Raw genomic sequence first — 23,864 nt, 5'->3', positions numbered from 1 at the left:
GCACAAAACTAGTTGTGCCATTTTCAATGCTCGGATGAGGGATGGAGCCTCAGTCACTGATCATGTATTGTACATGATCGAAATGATTGAACGCCTAAGTAAATTGGGCTTTCCCTTGCATGAGCAGCTCGGTAAGGATGCGATCCTTAATTCATTGCCCAAGTCCTTCCTCCCCTTCCTTACTCATTTTCGGATGACAAAGCCTACAGTGAACTACCACGGCTTGTTGGGGTTGCTGCAGAACTTTGAGAAGAATCACCAGCTCCATAAAGAATCGGTGAATATTGTGGGAGGGTCTTCTTCTGGTCGTCGACCCTTTAAGAAAGGGAAGAAGAATAACAAGAAGAAGAAGAATAAGAAGGTGCAGCTACGTACTGGGACGTCTGCACAGGATCAGACCAAGAAGCGCAAGCTCGACCAGAGCCAGGCGGAGTGCTTCTTTTGCAAGAAGCAGGGGCACTGGAAGAGGAACTGTCCTCTATACATTGCCTCCCTGGATCCGAACAGGCCGAAGAAGAAGCAAGGTACTTATATGATAACACCTTGTAACTTTTTCATTTGTGATACTACTGCTTGGGTATTGGATACCGGAAGCCCTTATCATATTTGTAATTCAATGCAGGGTCTGCAGGTTAGTAGGAGATTTGATGAAGGTGAGAGATTCCTGAACGTTGGAGATGGAAGCAAAGTTCCAGTTCTAGCATTAGGAATTATGAACCTTGTAATCAATTCTCAAAACATAATTTTGAGTGAATGTCACTATTGTCCAAGCTTTTTATTAAATATTATTTCTGTAGCCCTTTTAGCCATGAACGGTTATCAATTTTTAATAAAAGAAAATATTTACAATATCATTTTGAATGGTGTTACAATATTTGTTGGATAACTTAATAATAGAATTTACTTTCTATCACAACCTGTTAATGTGGTTCAAACCTTCGGTAAACATCCTAGAATAGATAATATGTCAGAAGTCAACCTTTGGCACTGTAGGCTAGGTCATATCTATAAGAACAGAAAAAACAGGTTAGCTCAAGAAGGAATTCTTGAAGTAGGTGATTGTGAATCACTTCCAACCTATGAGTCCTGTCTTCTTGATAAAATGACCAAGTCACCTTTTACTGGAAAAGGTGAGCAAGCCAGTGAACTCTTGGGTCTGGTACATTCTGATGTATGTGGATTCATGAGCTCAAGTGCAAGAGGTGGATATTTCTACTTCATAACCTTCACAGACGACCTATCGAGGTATGGGTATATCTATTTAATGAAGCATAAATTGGAGTCGTTTGAAATGTTCAAACTATTCCAAAATGAGGTAGAAAAATAAACTAAAAAGTATATTAAAACTCTTCGATCTGATCGAGGAGGTGAATACCTTTCCAATGATTTTCTGACATATCTTGGGGAGAATGGGATTCTCTCTCAGTGGACTCCTCTTGGAATACCACAACATAATGGTGTATCTGAAAGGAGGAATCGGACCTTGTTGGACATGGTTCGATCCATGATGGGGTTTGCTGGTCTGCCGATCTCCCTTTGGGGATATGCGCTCGAATCAGCTTGTTACCTTCTAAATAGAGTTTCGAGTAAGTCTGTAACCATATGAGATATGGATAAGACGTAAGCCAGTACTCTCGTACCTTAGGGTTTGGGGGTGTTCGGATTATGTTAAATATTTAATTACGGACAAGCTTGGACCTAGGTCTGACAATTGTAATTTTATAGGGTACCCAAAAGAGACCAAAGGGTATTACTTCTACCTAGCTGATGAGCAAAAAGTGTTTGTCAGCCTTAAGGCAATCTTTTTGGAAAAGGAGTTTCTGGGTGAAGGGACTGTTGCCTCTAAGATCGAACTTGATGAAGTTCGGCAGGTGAAAAAATCGACACAAGTTGCTGAACCTGAACCAAATTTTTGTTAGATCAGATCCGGAGCCCATTGTTCAAGCATCCTTAAGGCGATCTGGTAGAGTACCACATCAACCAGACAGATACTATGGTTTCTTGGTCTGGGACGGCGATCCTATCGAACTTGATGAAAATGATGAGGATCCGATCACTTACATGGATGCAATGCAGAGACCTGACTCTGAGAAATGGCTGGAGGCCATGAAATCCGAAATGGAGTCTATGAAGGTCAACGATGTGTGGACATTGGTTGACCCACCCGAAGGAGTAAAACCCATAGGGTGTAAGTGGGTCTTCAAGAGGAAGAGAGGCAGAGACGAAAAGGTGAAAACCTATAAAATCCGTCTGGTTGCCAAGGGATATCATCAACGTTATGGTATAGACTATGATGAGATATTTTCTCCTGTGGCAATGCTCAAGTCCATTCGGATTATGCTTACGATAGCTGCCCATCTGGACTATAAAATCTGGCAGATGGATGTGAAGACAGCTTTCCTAAATGGAGAGCTAGATGAAGAGGTGTATATGATACAATCTGAAGGATTCACATCCACTGATGAGTCTAAGGTGTGCAGACTACAGAGGTCCATTTATGGACTTAAGCAGGCATCCTGGAGTTGGAACATACATTTTGATAGGACGATCAAGACGTATGGCTTTGTTAAGAACGGAGAAGAGCCATGCATTTATAAGTGGGCTAATGGTCCAGTAGTAGTATTTCTTGTATTGTATGTGGATGATATTCTCTTAATCGGGAATGATGTCCCTGCATTACAGGGAATAAAGATTTGATTGTCGTCACAGTTCTCCATGAAGGATCTGGGAGAAGCTTCCTACATCCTAGGGATGAGGATCTATAGGGATAGATCTAAAAGGTTACTTGATTTATCTCAGTCCACGTACATTGATACTATGCTGAAGAGGTTCAGCATGGAGAATTCCAAGAAAGGCTATCTTCCGATAGGCCATAGAATTTCTCTCTCGAAGAGGGATTGTCCGACAACACCTCAAGAGAGAGAGCGTATGGGTAGGATTTCATATGCTTTGGTAGTGGAATCTATCATATATGCCATGACATGTACACGACCAGATGTGGCATACTCACTAGGGATAGTGAGTAGATACCAATCTGATCCAGAGGAGAATCACTGGAAGGTTGTTAAAACCATCCTGAAGTATCTAAGAAATACTAAGGAGCAGTGGCTTATTTATGGTGAATCAGACTTGAGACTTATAGGGTTTACAGACTCTAGTTTCCAGTCTGATCACGATGATAGCAAAAGTATGTCGGAATTTATTTTTATCCTTAATGGTGGGGTTATCTGCTGGAAAAGTTACAAGCAGCACACAGTGGCTGATTCAGTTTGCGAGGCAGAGTATGTCGCTACATCAGATGCTGCCAAAGAAGCGGTGTGGCTGAGAAAATTCATCATCGAGCTCGGAGTAGCATCCTCCCTTGTTGGTCCAGTTCTGCTCTACTGTGACAGCTCTGGAGCCATTGCTCAGGCGAAGGAACCAAAGGCACACCAGCAGACGAAGCATATTCTGCGCCGCTACCATCTCATCCAGAAAATTATGGATCGAGGTGACGTCGATCTTCAGAAGATCGACGGAAAGGAGAACCTGGCTGACCCATTCACTAAAACCATTGCGGTGAAGAAGTTCGACAACTACAAGTTGAAGATGGGTATTAGATACTGCATCGATTGGCTTTAGGCCAAGTGGGAGATTGTTGAGAATAGTATCCCAAAGTCAATCGTCAGCCTGTTGACGGTTGTGCTCATTTTTATATTTGTACATGAATTATGAATTAATAAAAATTATTTTGATATTTTTCATCACAAAATATTTCATCTTCTAATGAACTCCTATGTTGTGGTGAAGTCCTTAGGACTATTTAGACTCGACAAAGGAGGATTTATCGTTGAGTCCTTAAATCTGTTCGCGACCAAATGATACGTTGTTACCAAGGACGACAACGTTTAGCAAGCATAGATCATTGTGTGCCATATAGGTTGGTTGTCTTCTTAACCAATGAGTGTGGAGACACTGGTATGGCATACAAATGAGATATAAGGGTACATCTGCACTAAACGTGACCGACTCTGGAGCTATTTCTTCTGTCAAGATTTGATCTGATGGAATATGGGTATAAATATTCCTCCGACCTGAGACCGCCACGGTGACTTGCAAGCAACTCACTGCACTTAGGCACTGGACTACCTGAATTTTTAATTCAGTGACAGAAGGCTGCTGGGTGTAGTCAAGTACTTGATTTGTCGGTGCATGTGTCAAGATGAGATTGACCACTCTAGTTTAGGAGCTGTGTACAGTCGTGTTTCAATTTAACAAAACCTTGGCCAGGGTAGTCCTTGTGAGGAGTCATAGGACTGTTTGAGTTGAGCATGATTCGAATGATCTGATCAGGGTTGACAGTTTAACCCTGAGTCATTCTAAACACAGGAGTCAAAAGGATGAATTATACAGTAACCATATTCATGTAGGTTCTGAGTGTTGCGATTGCGACTCTTCGACCTATCCAGATGTCGGGTATCATTGCTAGATGGTTACTTCGATTAGTACAGGAATTGGTTCCTATGCTACCGGCTTAGGTTCGAACCTGTGGGGTCACACACATTAGAGGTTCCTATCTGATCTGATGGCTGATGTAGAATCCTACATGTTTGGAACTCAGTGATCGAGAATCAGGATTCTCTGATCACAAGTTCCACACATTATGGGTACCAGGATCAAGAGTCCCACTGGTTGGGACTTTTCGATCAGAGTTACATATCGATGAATTCTGATTCCTGATTGCCCATCGGATTTAGACTTAATATTTATAAGAGATTTAATTAGTGATTTGATCACTAATTAACTCAATTTGATTGAGTAATTATTTTTGGATCAAGTCCAATTGAATTGGATTTAGTTGGGTTTGACCCGATTAGGTTAAGAGTTGACCTAATCGTCGAGATGGTTTCGTCCTTGATTTGATCAGGGGTTGGGCTTAGTCAATTCCTGATTTGATTAGGATTTTATTGAGCCTAATTAAGCCTAATTTAGTTGGATTTAAATTAGTCTAATTGGACCTAAATTATTTGGTTCAATTAGGTTGGTTTAAATAATTAAACCACCTTGACCCAATCTCCATGCGCCACCTCACTTCCATTGCACCCATTTGAATTCATGAGAAGGAACTTCTCATGAATTATTTTCTCACGCCAAGCCCTCTCCACACCCCACTTTAATGTGCCATATGAATGGATAAGGATGATTGGTTGGCCATTCAAATTCAAAATAAAGTTTGAATTTGAATGGGCAATCAATCTTTGCACCTTATCCCTTTTTTTACGCCCCATTTATTACATGAGAAAAAGTTTCTCATGAAATCACTCCATGCATAATTTAAGCCATGCCTCATACCTTTAGTGGATAAGGGATGAGTTGGTGTCCATTTGAATTCAAAATTTGATTTGAATTCAAATGTGTAATTACTCATCTTTGTCCTTTCTTTTGGATAAGATGTTTGACGTTGTTATAAAAGGAGGAGAAGAGTGGGGCGTGCAAGAACAAGATTTTTTGGAGAAAAATTCTGGGGTGTGAGGAAGTCTTGTACGTGAGAAGAAAGTCCATATTCTTCCAAGAGAAAAAGAAAGAAAAGAAAGAAAAGTGGGTGCAAGGTTTTCGATGAGTTCTCTAGAGTTTTAGCCTGGGGTTCGGGAAGTGAGAAAGTGAGCTACGAGTGTCGTGAGCCTACAAAATCTCTGAGAGATCTTCAACATCCTCTCAAGCATGTTTGTTGATGATCCGAAGCATCCGAAGAATCGACAGACATCGATCGAAGGAGTTCGATCAGCATTCGCCGTCAAAAGGGCTCTACAACGAGCTAGCACTCGTGAGGAGTCGATCAGATCGGGAGCTTCGTGTGGATGATCCATGGAGGCCAGATACACTGTGTGACTGCATCGCGACAATCAGACTCTCTCGAGAGTGATCAGATTGTAGCGATCTTCTATCCGTACAAAGGTATTGTGTTCTGAACACATTACAGTAAAGTGTTTACTGTTCGCATTTGAATTTCAAATTTAAATGAATGCATGCTATATATCATATTTAGATCCTAGTGTAGGATAAATTCATGTTAATTAATTAGATTAATTAATAATTTTCATTGCAAAATAGTAATTTTGAAAAAGTTTTAAAATTACCATTTTACCTCTGCACTGAATTTTCCCACATGGTCTGTGTGGATTCTAGTACCCACTAAAGAATTAAAGTAACTACTCGAATTGGAGGTTAAGGCTACCAGTTCGCAAAAATACTGGAAAAAATTTTAGACTAAAGTCCAAGTCTTTAGTATTAATAATTTATGTACTAATAAAGGTCTGGTTTTCTTTTATGCAGCTATGGCCACCACCCTGTCGCTCTGATCATTATTAGATAATGACAAGCTCATGGGACCTAATTTCGATAGCTGGTATCGAAAATTAAAAATCATCCTTGAGCATGAATGGATCTTTTATGTAGTAACAGATCCGGCACCTGAGGAGCCAGCCCCGAATGCTAGAGGGACAGTCCGAGATACTTATCAGAAGTGGCTCAACGATTGCACCATCATACAGTGCATAATGCTGGCGGCAATGAATGATGAGTTCAGTCGCAGGTTCGAGAACGTCCAGCTGCAGGAGATGCTTCAAATGTTGAACGACTCCTTTGGCATGTCTGACGACGTTGAAAGGTACAAAACTAGTTGTGCCATTTTCAATGCTCGGATGAGAGATGGGGCTTCAGTCATTAATCATGTACTGTATATAATCGAAATGATTGAGCGCCTAAGTAAACTGGGCTTTCCCTTGCACGAGCAGCTTGGTAAGGATGTGATCCTTAATTCTTTGCCCAAGTCCTTCTTCTCCTTCCTTACTCATTTTTGGATGATAAAACCTGCAGTGAACTACCATGGCTTGTTGGGGTTACTATAAAACTTTGAGAAGGACCACCATCTCCATAAGGAGTCGGTGAATGTTGTGGGAGGATCTTCTTCTGATCGTCGACCCTTTGAGAAAGGAAAGAAGAACAAGAAGAAGAAGAATAAGAAGGTGCAGCCGCATGCAGGGACATCTGCGTAGGGTCAGACCAAGAAGCACAAGCCCGATCAGAGCCAGGCAGAGTGCTTCTTTTGCAAGAAACAGGGGCACTGGAAGAGGAACTGTCTTCTATACATTGCCTCCCTAGACCTGAACAGGCTGAAGAAGAAGCAAGGTAATTATATGATAACACCTTGCAACTTTTTCATTTGTGATACTACTGCCTGGGTATTGGATACCAGAAGCCCTTATCATATCTGTAATTCGATACAGGGTCTGCAGGTCAATAGGAGATTTGATGAAGGTTAGAGGTTCCTGAACGTTGGAGATGGAAGCAAAGTTTCAGTTCTAGCTTTAGGAATCATGAACCTTATAATCAACTCTCGTAATGTAATTCTGAGTGAATGTCACTATTGTCCAAGTTTTTTATTAAATATTATTTCTGTAGGCCTTTTGGCCATGTACAGTTATGAATTTTTAATAAAAAGAAATGTTTGCAATATCATTTTGAATGGTGTTACAATATTTATTGGATAACTAAATAATAGAATTTACTTACTATCACAGCCTGTTAATATGGTTCAAACCTCCAATAAACACCCTAGAATGGATAATATGTCAGAAGTCTACCTTTGGCACTGTAGGCTAGGTCATATCAATAAGAACAGGATAAACAAGTTGGCTCAAGAAGAAATTCTTGAAGTTGGTGATTGTGAATCACTTCCAACCTGTGAGTCCTATCTTCTTGGGAAGATGACCAAATCATCTTTTACTGAAAAAGGTGAGCGAGCCAATGAACTCTTGAGTTTGATACATTCTGATGTATGTGGACCCATGAGCTCAAGTACAAGAGGTGAATATTTCTACTTCATAACCTTCACAGATGACCTATCGAGGTATGGGTATGTCTACTTAATGAAGCATAAGTCAGAATCGTTTGAAATGTTCAAACTATTCCGAAATGAGGTAGAAAAATAAACTGAAAAGTGTATTAAAACTCTTCGATCTGATCAAGGAGGTGAATACCTTTCCAATGAGTTTCTGACATATCTTGGAGAGAATGTGATTCTCTCTCAGTGGACTCCTCCTGGAACACCATAGCATAATGGTGTGTCTGAAAGGAGGAATCGGATCTTGTTGGACATGGTTCGATCCATGATGGGGTTTGCTGGTCTATCGATCTCCTTCTGGGGATATGCACTCGAATTAGCTTGTTACCATCTAAATAGGGTTTCGAGTAAGTCTGTAATCAAAATGCCTTATAAGATATGGATAGGACGTAAGCCAGTACTCTAGCACCTTAGGGTTTGGGGGTGTCCGACTTATGTTAAACGTTTAATTACGGACAAGCTTGGACCTAGGTCTGACAAGTGTTATTTCATAGGGCACCCAAAAGAGATCAAAGGGTATTATTTCTACGTAGCTGATGAGTAAAAGGTGTTTGTCAGCTTTAAGGCAATCTTTTTAGAAAAAAAGTTCTTTGGTGAAGGGACTGTTGCCTCTAAGGTCGAACTTGAGGAAGTTCGGTAGGTGGAAAAACTGACACAAGTTGCTGAATCTGAATCGGATTTGGTTAGATCAGATCTGGAGCCCATTGTTCCTGCACCCTTAAGGCGATCTGGTAGAGTACCACGTCAACCGGACAGATACTATTGTTTCTTGGTCCGAAACGGCGATCCTGTCGAACTTGATGAAAATGATGAGGATCCGATCACCTACATGGATGCAATGCAGAGACCTGACTCTGAGAAATGACTAGAGGCCATGAAATCCGAAATAGAGTTCATGAAGGTCAACGATGTGTGGACATTGGTTGACCCACCCGAAGGAGTAAAACCCATAGGGTGTAAGTGGGTCTTCAAGAGGAAGAGGGGCACAGATGGAAAGGTGGAGATCTATAAAGCCCGTCTGGTTGCCAAGGAATATCATCAATGTTATGGTATAGACTATGACAAGATATTTTCTCCTGTGGCAATGCTCAAATCCATTCGGATTATGCTTGCGATAGCTGCCCATCTGGACTATGAAATCTGGCAGATGGATGTGAAGACAGCTTTCTTAAATGGAGAGCTGGACGAAGAGGTGTATATGATACAACCTGAAGGGTTCACATCCACAGATGAGTCTAAGGTGTGCAGGCTATAGAGGTCCATTTATGGACTTAAGCAGGCATCCCAGAGTTGGAACATACATTTTGATAGGACGATCAAGACGTATGGCTTCGTTAAGAACGGAGAAGGGCCCTGCATTTATAAGTGGGCTAATGGTCCAGTAGTGATATTTCTTGTATTGTATGTGGATGACATTCTCTTAATCGGGAATGATGTCCCTGCATTACAGGGAATAAAGATTTGGCTGTCGTCACAGTTCTCCATGAAGGATCTGGGAGAAGCTTCCTACATCCTAGGGATGAGGATCTATAGGGATAGATCTAAAAGGTTGCTTGGCTTATCCCAGTTCATGTACATTGATACTATACTGAAGAGGTTCAGCATGGAGAATTCTAAGAAAGGCTATCTACCAATAGGCCATGGAATTTCTCTCTCGAAGAGGGATTGTCCAACAATACCTCAAGAGAGAGAGCGTATGGGTAGAATTCCATATGCTTCGGCAATCGGATCTATCATGTATGCCTTGACATGTATATGACCAGATGTGGCATACTCACTAGGGTAGTGAGTAGATACCAATCTGATCCAGAGAAAAATCACTGGAAGGTTGTTAAAACTATCATGAAGTATTTGAGAAATACTAAAGACCAGTGCCTTATTTATGGTGAATCGAACTTGAGACTTATAGGGTTTACAGACTCCAATTTTCTGTCAGATCACGATGACAGCAAGAGTGTGTTGGGATTTATTTTTACCTTTAATGGTGGGGCTGTCTGCTAAAAGAGTTTCAAGCAGCACACTGTGGCTGATTCAGTTTGCGAGGCAGAGTATGTCGCTGCATCAGATGCTGCCAAAGAAGCGGTGTGGCTGAGAAAATTTCTCACCGAGCTCGAAGTAGCACCCTTCCTTGTTGGTCTAGTTCTGCTCTACTGTGATAGCTCTAGAGCCATTGCTCAGATGAAAAAATCCAAAAAATTATGGATAGAGGTGACATCGACCTTCAGAAGATCGACGGGAGGAAGAACCTGGTCGACCCATTCGCTAAAGCCATTGCGGTGATGGAGTTCAACGACTTCAAGTCGAAGATGGGTATTAGATACTGCACCGATTGACTTTAGGCCAAGTGGGAGATTATTGGGAATAGTGTCCCAAAGCCAATCGTTAGCCTGTTGATGGTTGTGCTCTTTCTTGTATTAGTATATGAATTATAAATTAATAAAAATTATTTTGATATTTTTCATCCCAAATTGTTTCATCTTCTAATGAACTCCTGTGTTGTGGTGAAGTCCTTAGGACTATTTAGACTCGACAAAGGAGGATTAGTCGTTTAGTCTTTAAACCTGTTCATGACCAAATGATACGTTGTTACCAAGGACAACAACGTTTATCAAGCATAGGTCGTTGTGTGCCATATGGGTTGGTTGTCCTCTTAACCAAGGAGTGTGGAGACACTGGTATGGCATACAAGTGAGATGTAAGGGAACATCTGCATTGAACGTGACCAACTCCGAAGCTTTTTCTGCTGTCAAGATTTGCTCTGATGGGATATGGGTATAGCTGTCCCTCTGACCTGAGACTGTCACGGTGACTTGCAAGCAACTCCCTGCACTTAGGCACTGAACTACCTAAATTTCTAATTCAGTGACGGAAGGCTGCTGGGTGTAGTCAAGTACTTGACTTGTCAGTGTGTGTGTCAAGATAGGATTGACCACTCCAGTTTAAGGAGCTGTGTACAGTCGTATTTTAATTTAGCAAAATCTTGGCTAGGGTAGTACTAGTGAGGAGTCACAGAACTATTTGAATTGAGCATGATTCGGATGATCTGATCAGGGTTGACAGTTTAACCTTGAGTCATCCTATACATAGGGATCAAAAGGGATGAATTATACAGTAACCATATTTATGTAGGTTCTAAATATTGCAATTGCGACTATTCGACCTATTCAGACATCGGGTACCATTGCTAGATGGTCACTTCAATTAGTACAGGAATTGATTCTTGTGCTACCGACTTAGGTTCAAACCTGTGGGGTCACACACATTAGAGATTCCTATTTGATCTGATGGTCGGTGAAGAGTCCCACTGGACTGGGACTCTTCGACCAAGAGTCCTAATACTTGGGGACTTTGAGTCCTACATGTCTAGGACTCTGTGATTGAGAATCAAGATTCTCTAATTATGAGTTCCACATATTTTGGGTATCGGGGTCAAGAGTTCCACTGGTTTGGGACTCTTCGATCAAGGTTTCATATCGATGGACTTTGATGTCCGATTACCCATCAGATTTAGACTCAGTATTTATGAGAGGTTTAATTAATGATTTGATCGTTAATTAACTCAATTTGATTGAGTAATTATTTTTGGATCAAGTCCAATTGAATTGGATTCAGTTGGGTTTGACCCGATTAGGTTAAGAGTTGACCTAATCGCCAAGGTGGTTTGGTCTCTGATCTGATCAAGGGTTGGGCTTAGTCAATTTCTGATTTGATTAGGATTTTATTGAGTCTAATTAAGCCTAATTGTGTTGGATTTAATTTAGTCTAATTGTGCCTAACCTATTTTAATAAGGTTGGTTCAATTAGGTTGATTTAATATTTGAAACCACCTTGACTTATCTCCCTACGCCACCTCACCTCACCTGCACCTATCTAAATTCATGAGAAACAAGTTCTCATGAATTTTCTCCCATGCCTCACCTGTGTGCACCATTTTGAGTGGATAAAGATGGTTGGTTGGCCATTCAAATTCAAATAATGTTTGAATTTGAATGGGCAACTAACCCATGCGCCACCTTATCTATTTGTGCACCCCTTGCTCTACACGAGAAAATATTTCTCGTGTAGACTCTCCACGCACGAAGAGCCCATGCCCCTCTCTTCTCTCACCTTGAGTGGATAAGGATAGGTTGGTTGGCATTTGAATTCAAATTTGATTTGAATTCAAGTGAGCAACCACCTAGCTTTATCCTCTCACGTGGTGAAGATGCAGTAAAGATGCGGTCTTGCACTATTTTAAAAAGGGAAGAGAAGGTGGGGTATGTGCATGACTTTTCTTAGAGAAAGGGTGGCATGAGAAAGGGCCTCTGCATGAGAAAAGAAAAGAAAAGAAGAGAGAAAGGGTGCAGGGTCTTCTGTGAGTACCCTAGGATTTCTGCCTAGGGTTTGGGAAGTGAGAAGGTGAGCTATGAGTGTCGTGAGCCCACCAAACTTTAGGAAGAGCTTCATCAACCTGTTAAGCACCTTTGCTAATGATTCAAAGTATTTGAGGAGTTGGCAGACACCGATCTAAGGTGTTCGATCAGCATTGGCTGTCGAAAGGGTTCTGCAATGAACTAGCATTCATGAGGAGTCGATCAGATCGAGAGCTTCATGTGGATGATCCACGGAGGTCAGATATACTATGTGACTGTATTATGATGATCAGATCTTTCTGACGATGATCAGACTGCAGTGATCGACTACCTGCACGAAGGTAATATGTTCTGAACACATAATAGTAAAACATTTACTGTAGAATTTAAAATTTTAAATTTAAATACATGCTATATATATCATATTTAGATCCTTGTGTAGGATTAATATATATTAATTAATTAGATTAATTAATAATTTTTACTATAAAATTATAATTTTGAAAAAGTTTTAAAATTACCATTTTACCCCTGTACTGAAATTCACTTTAAATATCTACAAACCTACACTTGTCTGATCTAGCATTAAGTTTATGTCCAAAAATATTTTTGAGATAAGTAAGATAGTCCAAAGTCTTAAGATGTTTAAGATTAGGCTTTCTTCCATTTCATATCTCATATAGAGTGCTTGCAACAGACTTTGAAGGCATTCTGTTTAATATATATGTGGCAGTCTCTAAGGCATTATCCCTAGAAAGATATTGGAAGATCGGTGAAGCATATCATAGACTGCATCATATCCATCATAGTACGATTTCTTCTTTCTGCTATAACATTTAACTGAGGCATATTAGGAAGGGTGCATTCGGAGAGAATCCCTTTACTTTTAAGATGATCAAAAAATTCAATGGATAAGTATTCTCCTCGATCAGATCAAAGAAACTTGATACTTTTTTCAGTTTATTTCTTGACCATACTTTGGTACTCCTTGAACTTATCAAAGGCTTCGAATTTATGTTTCATAAGATACACATATCCGAACCTTAATAAATCATCTGTAAAGATAGAAGTATCTTCTTCTTGCCTGAGTTGTTATCGATCCATATACATCTATATATACTAGAGCTAACAACTCACTTGTCCTCTCTCCATATTAAGAAAATGAAATCTTTGTCATCTTACCCATGAGACAAGATTTATAAGTCTCCAATGATTTATAATCATTTGGATCAAAGAATTCTTCTTTGTATAACTTATTTATCCTTGACTCATTAATATGACCAAGACGACAATGCCAGAGATATGTGACATTCATATTTTTTCTCTTTCTTTTCATATTTCTTTTAATAGAAAAAATATTTTCATTGAGTGCAAGAATTAAAAGATTATTATCAATATAACCACTGCCATAAAATTCATTAAAAAAAAATGAAGCATCTATTTTTCATTAGCCTTATTTCATAACCTTGTTTTAACAACAAAGGTATAGAAATAATATTTCTAATGACCTTTGACACATAATAACAGTCTTTTAATTCTAAAGTTTTATCCGAAAGCAAATCAAGCATATAGGTTCCCATAGTCTTTGCGCTAATAGACTCTCCACTTGTGCTATAAAGCTCGAGATCACCTCTTTTCAGACCTTTGATATTCTATAGTCACTGTAATAAATTACAAATGTGTGATCCACAGATGATATCCAATACCCAAATATCAAAGTCTGAATCACTCAATGAAAAATAAGTTTATATCATATACATATCTTTTGGTGTTACACTTGCATCCTGCTTCAATCTTGCAAGATAATTCTTGCAATTATACTCTCAATATCTAAATTTTTCATAAATAATATCCATACGGACATCATTACCTTCTCATTATTACTGACCAATCTAGGGTCAGAAATATCCAGAACATCAGAGTTTTTTTCGATATAAACCTAATTTGCAAGTTTCTCAATCAATCCACATAGTTGTATCGGTCAACATAGTTTTATCTATGATATCAAATAATAGTATAAGCAGACCACTCATATTTGACATGCATAACTAGATGAGAATTTTTAAACTAGTTATGTCTCCCACTATTTTATCGGATACCATAGCCCTCTCCTATGGTAAACGAGATATATTTTATATTTATCTTAGTAAAATTGAGATCTTAATTCCTCATAATAATCTTGTGTTAACACAACAAATCCATATGAGTTCATAGGTAGGAAACTCTTTCCAATTACGTCTCATGCAATTCTCAATATTTTATCTTGGTCTCTAAAATATTATTAGCCATGTGTTAACACAACAAGCTATAATATTTTAGTTAAGTAAGACCCTTCATTTCAATACAGTCAAAATCGAATATAACTGTCCTTGTGTTAGCACAACAAAGTAGTATATCCAAAATTACCGTAAGCATCATTTATGCACTAAAATTATGTTATATCAATCTTTATGACAAACCTTATGGTAACACAACAAACTAGTCATAGTTCATGATGTAACATTAACCTAGCATGAAGGAGGGCCCTTAGTAGTGTTTAAAATACTAAGCTACCTTCATTTAAGATTGAAACTAATTCAATTGGCTAGAAAAATATTAAGATTGGTGGGGGTCCTCCCATTACTTTTCTTAGACACCAATAAAATTGAACAGGCCAGCAATAGAACCAATTAAATAACCACCGCATTTGAAACACTCTTTAGACACCAATTAATTAATCGATTCAAAAAAATAGGTCAGCTTCTGCTTCACAATACTACGACTTAATATAATTTTTATGAGGGATTTAATGGTCTCAAACACATCCTAATTCAATCTATCACAAGAATGCACTATAATAGTTGTATCTTAATAATCATAACAACTAATTATGGCATCTTATCATATCTCTAAGATATGAAAGTAGAATCATACAATATGATTATAACTAAACATTTCAAACATATCATATATGCATGAAGTTCTAATAACGTATGAATATAAAATACTCTTTTCACGATTCTTCTTTTTGAAACATCACAGTGGCACCCCTACATGCCATAAGAGTACCCTATTGAATAGGAAGAGAGGATCTCTAAACCCTACTTGCTCTTATGACTGGACGGCCTGGTGATGAACTCCAATTAGAGTACTAAGCTACTAAAAAATTTTACACATATATCATATATTTTATATTTAAAACATATCTCTAAGACATGATATGGTTTGGATGTTCAATCGGGTTCAACCCTTGACCCAACTTGAACCAAACTAAAAACTCATGCTTGATCACAATCAAGATAATAATTTAATCTTTGATTACATAAATCAAGATAGGCTCTGATACCATTGTTAGGTTTTGGTGGCACAGCGGAAGGGTTAGGTGTTTAAAATTTTCATTCAAAGCACCCAATGCACCGGAAGCCCTAATGCCCAGAAACTCTTTACTATAATAATCAAAGCATAATAAATATAAATTAGGATAAGAAAAATATCTATAGAACTAATCTCAATTTTTACAAGGTGTCCAAGTGTCCATCCTCCAATGGTGATCCACATAGAAATTGAACTAAAAATAGTGCTCCTTCTTTATTTTGCTTCAAGAGTTCTAGCCCCTAGAACTCGACTAGCCTCATACCGATCAAGTTTTTTCAAGAACCTGACCTCATTTTCTTAGAACCTCCTCTGGACTTCTGATTTTCCTTTTTTAGGACCCTTATAACCCTTGTTAGGACCAGATAAGGCTTTGTCTTAAATCCCAAAGCCTGGTCCTAAAACTAAGATAGGTTGTAAGAAAGAAAGGAGAGCAACAAGAGAGAAATTGGAGACCCCTCTTAGATTCATCGGATACCCAGTGCCCAGACCTATTTATAGCCACCAAAGAAATGCCAAAAGAGAGGGACATGCCTTATCTAAAAGGCATATCTGATCTGATTATCAGAGATAAGAGTTCCTTCAAGCAGAAGGACTCTTATCCATGATACATCGATCAGCACCTTGGTCTGCGCGCGTGCAACCAAAGAAGGGATGTTTTCACATCCCTTCTCAAATCAAAAAAAATTTCAAAAATCCATGTGAATTTGAGATTCAATCTAAATTCTAGAAAAACAAAAATAGCAATAAACCTCTCACAGAAGGATGCTATCCTCACACCTCTTCACGTGAGTGCTGATCACCACATGTGCAGGCATCAGGACCAACTTATGGAATCCGTTTGGTATCCAGATAAGTCTAAAAAAATTTTAAAATAATTATCAAAAATATCTTATCAAGTGAAGAATGTTATCACCAAAAATCATCCCAATATGAATTAATTTGATTGGGATAATGACTCTCCAAATCATGGAGAGATGTGATGCTTCTGCACGCACGTGTGAGACATCCTTCTTTTTAAATTTTTTCTCTACCCCATAAATTCCAGAAAAAATATATCTCATACTTTAAGATATATACCAGAGGATGAAAAGTGATGTGAGCTACCACACATAATTTAATCCCATAAAAAATAAATTTTTTCTTCTGCCCACGCCAACACTTGTACGCAGAACCTATTTTGCACCAAGAGTCCACCACAACTTTGACTCTTCATAATTGGTGTTAACATGGGATGTGGTGCCTCAATTTGGGCTGCTTCCAAGTGGTATGACCTGACCTAAATGTCTACCAAATTGGGCTAGCTAATTAGCAAGAGATGGGACCAAATTGGTCTCCAAAGGAGCAAGGGTTTCCACACATGCTAGCATGCTTACCGGAACCTTGATTGAATCCAAAATTCCAATCAATCTTTTTCAAAAGGATCCTTGGCCAATTTCTATATGTGTGTGACTCATTGGGTTCTACATCTAGCCAGTAGTAGATCCGAATAAAGCTACAAATGGATCGGGTTGATCCGTGATCCGACCCGATCCGACCCGGTTAGACCCGATCCGAACCCATTTAAAAGACCCATGGAACCGGGTCAGGTTCAAATATTGGACCCATTTTCTTTTTTGGGTCGGGTTTGTATTTTTTGAATTTGGTCCCGACCCGACCCATGAAAATTTTTGGATTAATTTGGATCTAAAGATGTATGATCCGATTCGACCTGACCTGATCCGGATCCAAATATAGGATCCGAATCTAATTTAACTATTTAAGTGGCTCACCCAAAACTAGCATTAAGAAAATTATCTCACAGGATTTCCTATAAGTCCATAGTTTATTATTTCATTCACAGAATCTCAGTCTTCATTTGCTTCAGATCTCGGTCTTCCTCTTCCCTGTTAAATCCCAAATTTTTCCTGTCTGCTCTCTGGTCCCCATGGGAAAATTTTTCCCAAATTTGTTCAAATCTCGATTCTCCGGTCAGTGTCTCCCTCAAGCTTTCTCCGATTCTCTCTGTCTCAGCATCTCCCTCAAGCTTTCTCTCCATCTCGGCATCTCTCTCGGGCTTTCGTCTCGGCATCTCTCTCTCAGGTATGAACTCCTCCCCACCGTCCTCCTCCCTATTGTCCTCCTCCAACTCCACTACTCTGGCCTCCTCGCATCTGCCACGATTAGTTTACTGCACCTGCGGCAGCCCCTTCGCCTTCGTGGCCTTCCGCTGCTACCATGGGCCGACACATCCCGTCGTCGATGTCCGATCTATGTGCACGCAACCCCCCTACCCCATCACTGTAGGCAACCCCCTATCCCCCCGGGGCTCCACCTTCCTCCCCCATCGCTACAGGGAACCCTACCCCCCTCCTCCTCCACCATCGGAGATCGATGCCCTCATGCCCCATCCAACTCTTCCACCTTCCTCTTCCTCTGCTCGAACACACCCCCTTGGGGCTCCACCTTCCTCCTCCTCTACCCTCAGATGCCCCTCCTCTTCCGACGATACCCACCGCTTGCGCTCCTCCGATTCTGACTGCCACTTCCTCGGCTTCGTCGTTGCCCTCTCCCACTCTATTCATGGCCGCAAGCTCTCAGATCTGATTGTAGTAGACTTTTATTTTTGTTTATTTAATTATTTTAGACTTTTAGTTTCCATGTTCTTTCAGACCCGATTGTAGTAGACTTTTAGTTTTGTTTATTTTAGGCCCACTCCCTCTCCCAAGATATATTTTAGACTTTTAGTTTTCATGTTCTTTTATATGTCTGAAGATATAGGTTTTGTTTTATTTTGTATTTCTAATGTAATTAGTTGTAATTTATGCTTGTTTATTTTTATTTAATTCTATGTGAAATAGGTTTATGTCTGTGATGGGTAGCAATGAAAATACAGTTGAAGTTTCAAGTGCACTTGGTTGTAGTTGTTCGCAACCAGTAGAGCCCTCTAATATAGATAGCTCTAAAATGAGCAAAAGAAGGAGGTCTGAGATATGGAATCATTATTCTGAGGTAGAAAGCCAGAAAGACAAGGCTAAATGCAAGTATTGCCATGTTATTTTTTCAGCTGATCCTAAAAATGGGACAAGTCATCTTCACAAACATACAAAGAACTGTAAGTCAAAAAAAAGTCTTGATAAGAGGCAGAAACAGCTAATAGGTAATATGACATGAAAAGATGGTGTTGCATTGAATGAGTTAACTCCTTATTCATTTGATCAAGAGAAAAGCCATGAGGACCTTGCAAGAATGATAATTCTACAAGAGATGCCATTTACAATAGTTGAACATCTGGCTTTTTGGATGTTTGTTAGAAATCTTAGAAGTGAATTTTATATTGTTTCAAGGACAACATTGGCATCCGATTGCTTGAAAGCATATGAAAGGAAAAAAAGAAGACTATATGAGTTGTTTAAAGCAAATTGTGGAAGAATTAGCTTAACATCTAACATGTGGACATCAAATCAGACATTGGGATATATGTGTCTCACTGCACATTACATCACTAATGATTGGAAACTTAAAAAGCATATTATCAATTTTAAGATGGTGCCTTCACCACATACAGGCTTAGTCATTAGTGATTGTATTGCAAGCTACATTTCATCTTGGAACATTGAAAGAAGGTTAGGTTCAATTACCCTTGATAATTTGTCAGCAAATACAGTTATGGCCACGGAACTTCAAAGACAATTTAGAAGAGACTTACTTTTAGATGGTAGGTTCTTTCATGTGCATTGTTGTGCACATATTCTTAATTTGATTGTGAAGGATGGGTTGAAGGCAGTGGAGGGTGCTATTGTTAGGATCCGAGAGGCTGTTAAATTTATAAAGTCATCTCAACCAAGATTGGAAACATTTATGGAAATTGTCAAACAATTAAAAATGAATGGCAAGAAAAGGATATGCATAGATGTACCTACTCGTTGGAATTCTACATATCTCATGCTAAATGATGCTATACAATTCAAAGAAGTATTTATGCGACTTGAGGCTCAAGATCCTAATTTTAAAAATGCACCAACTGAAGAAGATTGGTCTCAAGGCACCATTATTTGCAACTTTTTAAAGGTTTTCCATCACATAACTGAATTGTTTTCACAAACAAAAAATACAACTACAAATTTATATTTCTATGAGATTTGGAGAATACAAATGCTTCTAATTCAAGAATCTAGGAGTTCAAATGTAGTTGTGATGATGATGACCTTAAAAATATAAAAAAAAATTGACAAGTGTTGGAAAGATTGCTCTCACATTCTTGCTATCAGGATTGTTCTTGATCCAAGACATAAGATGAAGCTTATTAAGTATTGCTTTCAGAAAATCTATAGTAATGGTGATCGTGCTTCAATTGAGATCAATAAGGTGCATGATGTTATTCAAAGTCTGTATGATTATTATATAATTTTGTATGGTGCACATGGCTCTCATGTTCAAGTGGAGGAGATGGTGTCTACATTTCAAGATAGAGGAGATGAGAGTCTTTTCATGCAAGATTATGAAGAATTTATTCAAGAAGTAGAAGTTACTCAACATCTAAGTCAGAATTAGAGATCTATTTAGAAGAGAAGGTATTTTATGATCTCTAATTTATATATCTGCATTAAAATATAATTCAATATTGCTAATAAAATAACTTGCAATGTATTTTTTTTTAAAAAAATAGATTCATCCTCAGGGGATCAAAATTTTGACATTCTAGACTATTGGAGAATTAACAAATCAAAATATCCAATATTGTCTAAGATAGTTCGTGATATATTGGCTATTCCAGTGTCTACTGTTGCATCTGAGTTTGCCTTTAGTACTGCTGGAAGGGTTTTGGATGATTTTCGTAGTAGCCTATCCCCCAATATCGTTGAGGCCTTAATATGCACTCAAGATTGGCTTCGAGACACCTTGCCTTATATTGCAGGTTCAATTTCTAAAATATTCATAAACTTTGTCATACATTATGGTATTAAAATTTTATAATTTTTACTTTCATTATTTTTTTATACATAGATACAAACTATAAGATTGAAGATTATGAAACGGCTATTATCATTGATGCTGATGATTAGCTCATACTGGTAATAATTAACTTTATTATTATGTTTATATTGTTAATTTTTATCTTAAAAGTACTTGCATATTTCTTTGCCTTCTATATATTTTTATGTTTTACTTTTCTTTGGTTGTTATAGGTGCTACATCATCTTGGGAGATCTTATTTACAGCTAGAGTGTGGATATCATTCTGATTCACTAATGTTTCTTTTAGTTTATCTTATATTTTCTCAAGCAAGATACTGTATTTTCATGATACTGTGTCTAATTTTGCTATATTGTTACAAGCTGGTGCCACACTCATATTGCTACCACATTTTATCTAATTTGGTTGTTGAATGCTCAAGTTTAGTTTATGAATTTTTTTTTTTCTAAAGTAAAAATGAACATTGTAGCTTGATTATTCTAAAGAAAGAAAATTTATTCTAAACCACATCTCTTACTAACTTGCACATATCTAAATAAACCATTTTAACTACTTAGTGTGATATTTAATGATTTTGAAATCATATAATCTTTTCTTGATTCTTGCAAACATCATGACCTTGGAACACCTGGACAATGTTGTCCAGACAATACATATTGAAGAAGCTTTAACCAGAATGGTGCATAAATCTAACTTCCTATGTGCATATTCACTTCTTTTCTATATCTTTTTATAGCAACATAGAGGACATGGCACGGGATGGTGGTAGTATTTAGATGCTGAAGAAGAAGTTCTTTTTAGTAAGTGGTTGACATGCATCTTCTCTTTCATTGGTGTCATATAAGATCTAATATGGTGCCTACTATTGTTATTTGCTGTCATAGAGATGCAAATAGAGCTAGGGCAATTATGCATGATTGATAGTGTTGCAACGATATACCGACCCTTATATGACATGATCCAGGTGTGTTTTTAGCAGATATATTGTAAATTATATAATTTTCTAAATTCTAATCAAGTCTCGGATCTATGAATTGTACAAGGAATTATAAGTTGGATAAGTGAGACTGAGAGAGGAAAAACAACTTGCAAAAGCGTGAATTTGAGAATTACTCTTCATGGTGAGTGAATCGTGTTATTTTTTTTATTTCCATTATAGTAACTTCAAGTTTAAACTTTAACAGCCTGAAATTCTTTTTTTCCCCCTTATTGAAAAGTGGGAGGTTTTAATACAACCATATGTTTTATAAATTTGAGGAAGAAAGGGCTTTCATTTAATTCAGTTCATATTCATTGCCTACCGATAAAACGTATAATGCACCTTCTTGGATGATTGGATGCTATATTTTGAGAAAAATAATCATCCTTCCCATCTCCATTTTGCTGGTTTTGTTCGGTATGATTGAGACCCTTCTGTTCTTCTTTTGAAATTCTAGTAGATCGAAATGGAATTCGAGGACCGATACCGGCCGGCTCAGACACCTAAATATGATTGCCTTCTCTTTGGTATGTATTCTGCTTTGGAGTTTTGTTCTGAGACATACTATTTGAGCAAAGCAAATATTTACCAACTCTATGCTTTGTAACAACATATAGATCTTGACAATACTCTGTACCCTTATAGCTCAGGCATAGCAACCGAGTGCCGCAAAAACATTGGAGGTGTGCATTTACTTCTCTGAATTTTGTTGATAGTTTCTCTGTATCATGTTTAGAGAGTTTACAGCGGGCACGTCTGGCTCACAACTATTGCTATTATGTTTAGATTATATGGTCGATAAGCTAGGGATTGAGGAGAGCAAGATCCCATACATGTGTAATGTACTGTACAAGCACTACGGGACAACCATGGCCGGTCTAAGGGTGTGATACATAATGTTTTCTCCTATTTTCAATATCTAAAATTACTATTCTGCTTGTTTCCTAATATGTTTTCTGCTATATGTTGCCCAGGCCATTGGCTACAATTTTGATTATGATGATTACCATAGGTGATGAATGCCACATTTTCCATCCTTGTCGGTCACTACATTCGATGCCTATAATTTTGTGATAGTCTATGTTATATTAACCATATATTTGAAGGAACCAGATCTAGGGTTTCAGGGTTAGATCTTGAAACTTTTTCAAGATCATACAGCGGAAGACTAAAATAAATCAAAATTTATTTTCTAAGATCAGAAAATCCCTAGATCTAAGATCCTATTACATGATTATTACATAGCATTAAATCAAAAATTAAAATATATATAAATATAGTATGAACTACATGTTGATCATATCAACATGTTTCTATACTAGCTACATCTAATGTATGTATTAAATAATAGATCAGATCTATTACCTTGCAAGTTAGACGCTCTAACCTCGCTGATCCGGGCTTAAGGATGATGTTGCAAGCCGCACACGCGTCTGGCCTCTAGGAGTCGTCCACACGAGCCCACGAATCTCGATCAGAAGTCCTGCTTCAGGAAATCAGCACAGTATGCTAGTACTGCGCTGATCCTTCTTTGATGGTTGATCAGGTGCCTCCTTCTTCTTGATTTGGACTCTTCCAAAGATAGAAAGTAGAAGGAGGAGTTTCAGATCTGAGACACTCTCAGGAAACTCAAGATGGAGGGAGGAAAGATATGAAAACAAAAACCCAAGAAGAAGACCCTCTTCTTCTTCACGTTTTTCTCTCTAGACACCCAAACTTGCATCTTTAATATCTCCACGACCCAAAGGTATTTATCTTTGATTTTTGGATGGTAGAAAGGCCTCTCAAATATCTATCTCTCTTTAAAATTTTATGAAGAAACTCATCTTATATAGAGAGATATGATAGAGTCCTTGTCTAGGTCAAACACCTAGTCAAGGCTTATCCAAACATGGCAAGTTAAGGGACGCCCAACTCTTGAGCACCTCCTCCATATTTTCATGCATGGATCACCAGAAAAGGGTGTACAATGTAAGCCCTAAAAGCCATGAAAATTCCAAAAAAAATTTCGGTGCAAAATTGAAAGAGTTTTGGATTTCTAAAACTCTATCTCATAGAATTCGAAATCCAAACTTATTCCTTTTAGATTTGATCCAAATCACCTTCCATGTAAGAAAGAAGAGAGGAGACCTTTTGTGAACGTGGGAGAGATCTGGGAGAGGGCTTTTGTCACACAAAATAAGTGGAGATTGGCGTTGAATAAGAGAGAGGGCGTGGAGAAGGTTTATGTGGCGCAAGGTGGAATCCTAGTCCTACTAGGATTCTGTCTCATAACTTGTTTTAATTTGGTTTTCCAAACCAAATCAAATCAAAATTAGATCAACCCAATTAAAATAGGTCTTAA

General features: G+C 38.3%; 1 pseudogene; it reads left to right on the top strand.

The window, feature by feature from the left end:
- Nucleotides 1–17,669: 17,669 nt before the first annotated feature.
- On the top strand, nucleotides 17,670–20,630 carry LOC140853119 (zinc finger BED domain-containing protein RICESLEEPER 2-like; annotated as a pseudogene).
- Nucleotides 20,631–23,864: the final 3,234 nt, after the last annotated feature.

Source organism: Elaeis guineensis, chromosome 13, assembly GCF_000442705.2.
Source record: "Elaeis guineensis isolate ETL-2024a chromosome 13, EG11, whole genome shotgun sequence".
NCBI lineage: Eukaryota > Viridiplantae > Streptophyta > Magnoliopsida > Arecales > Arecaceae > Elaeis > Elaeis guineensis.
This window is presented reverse-complemented; position numbering and strand designations above follow the sequence as displayed.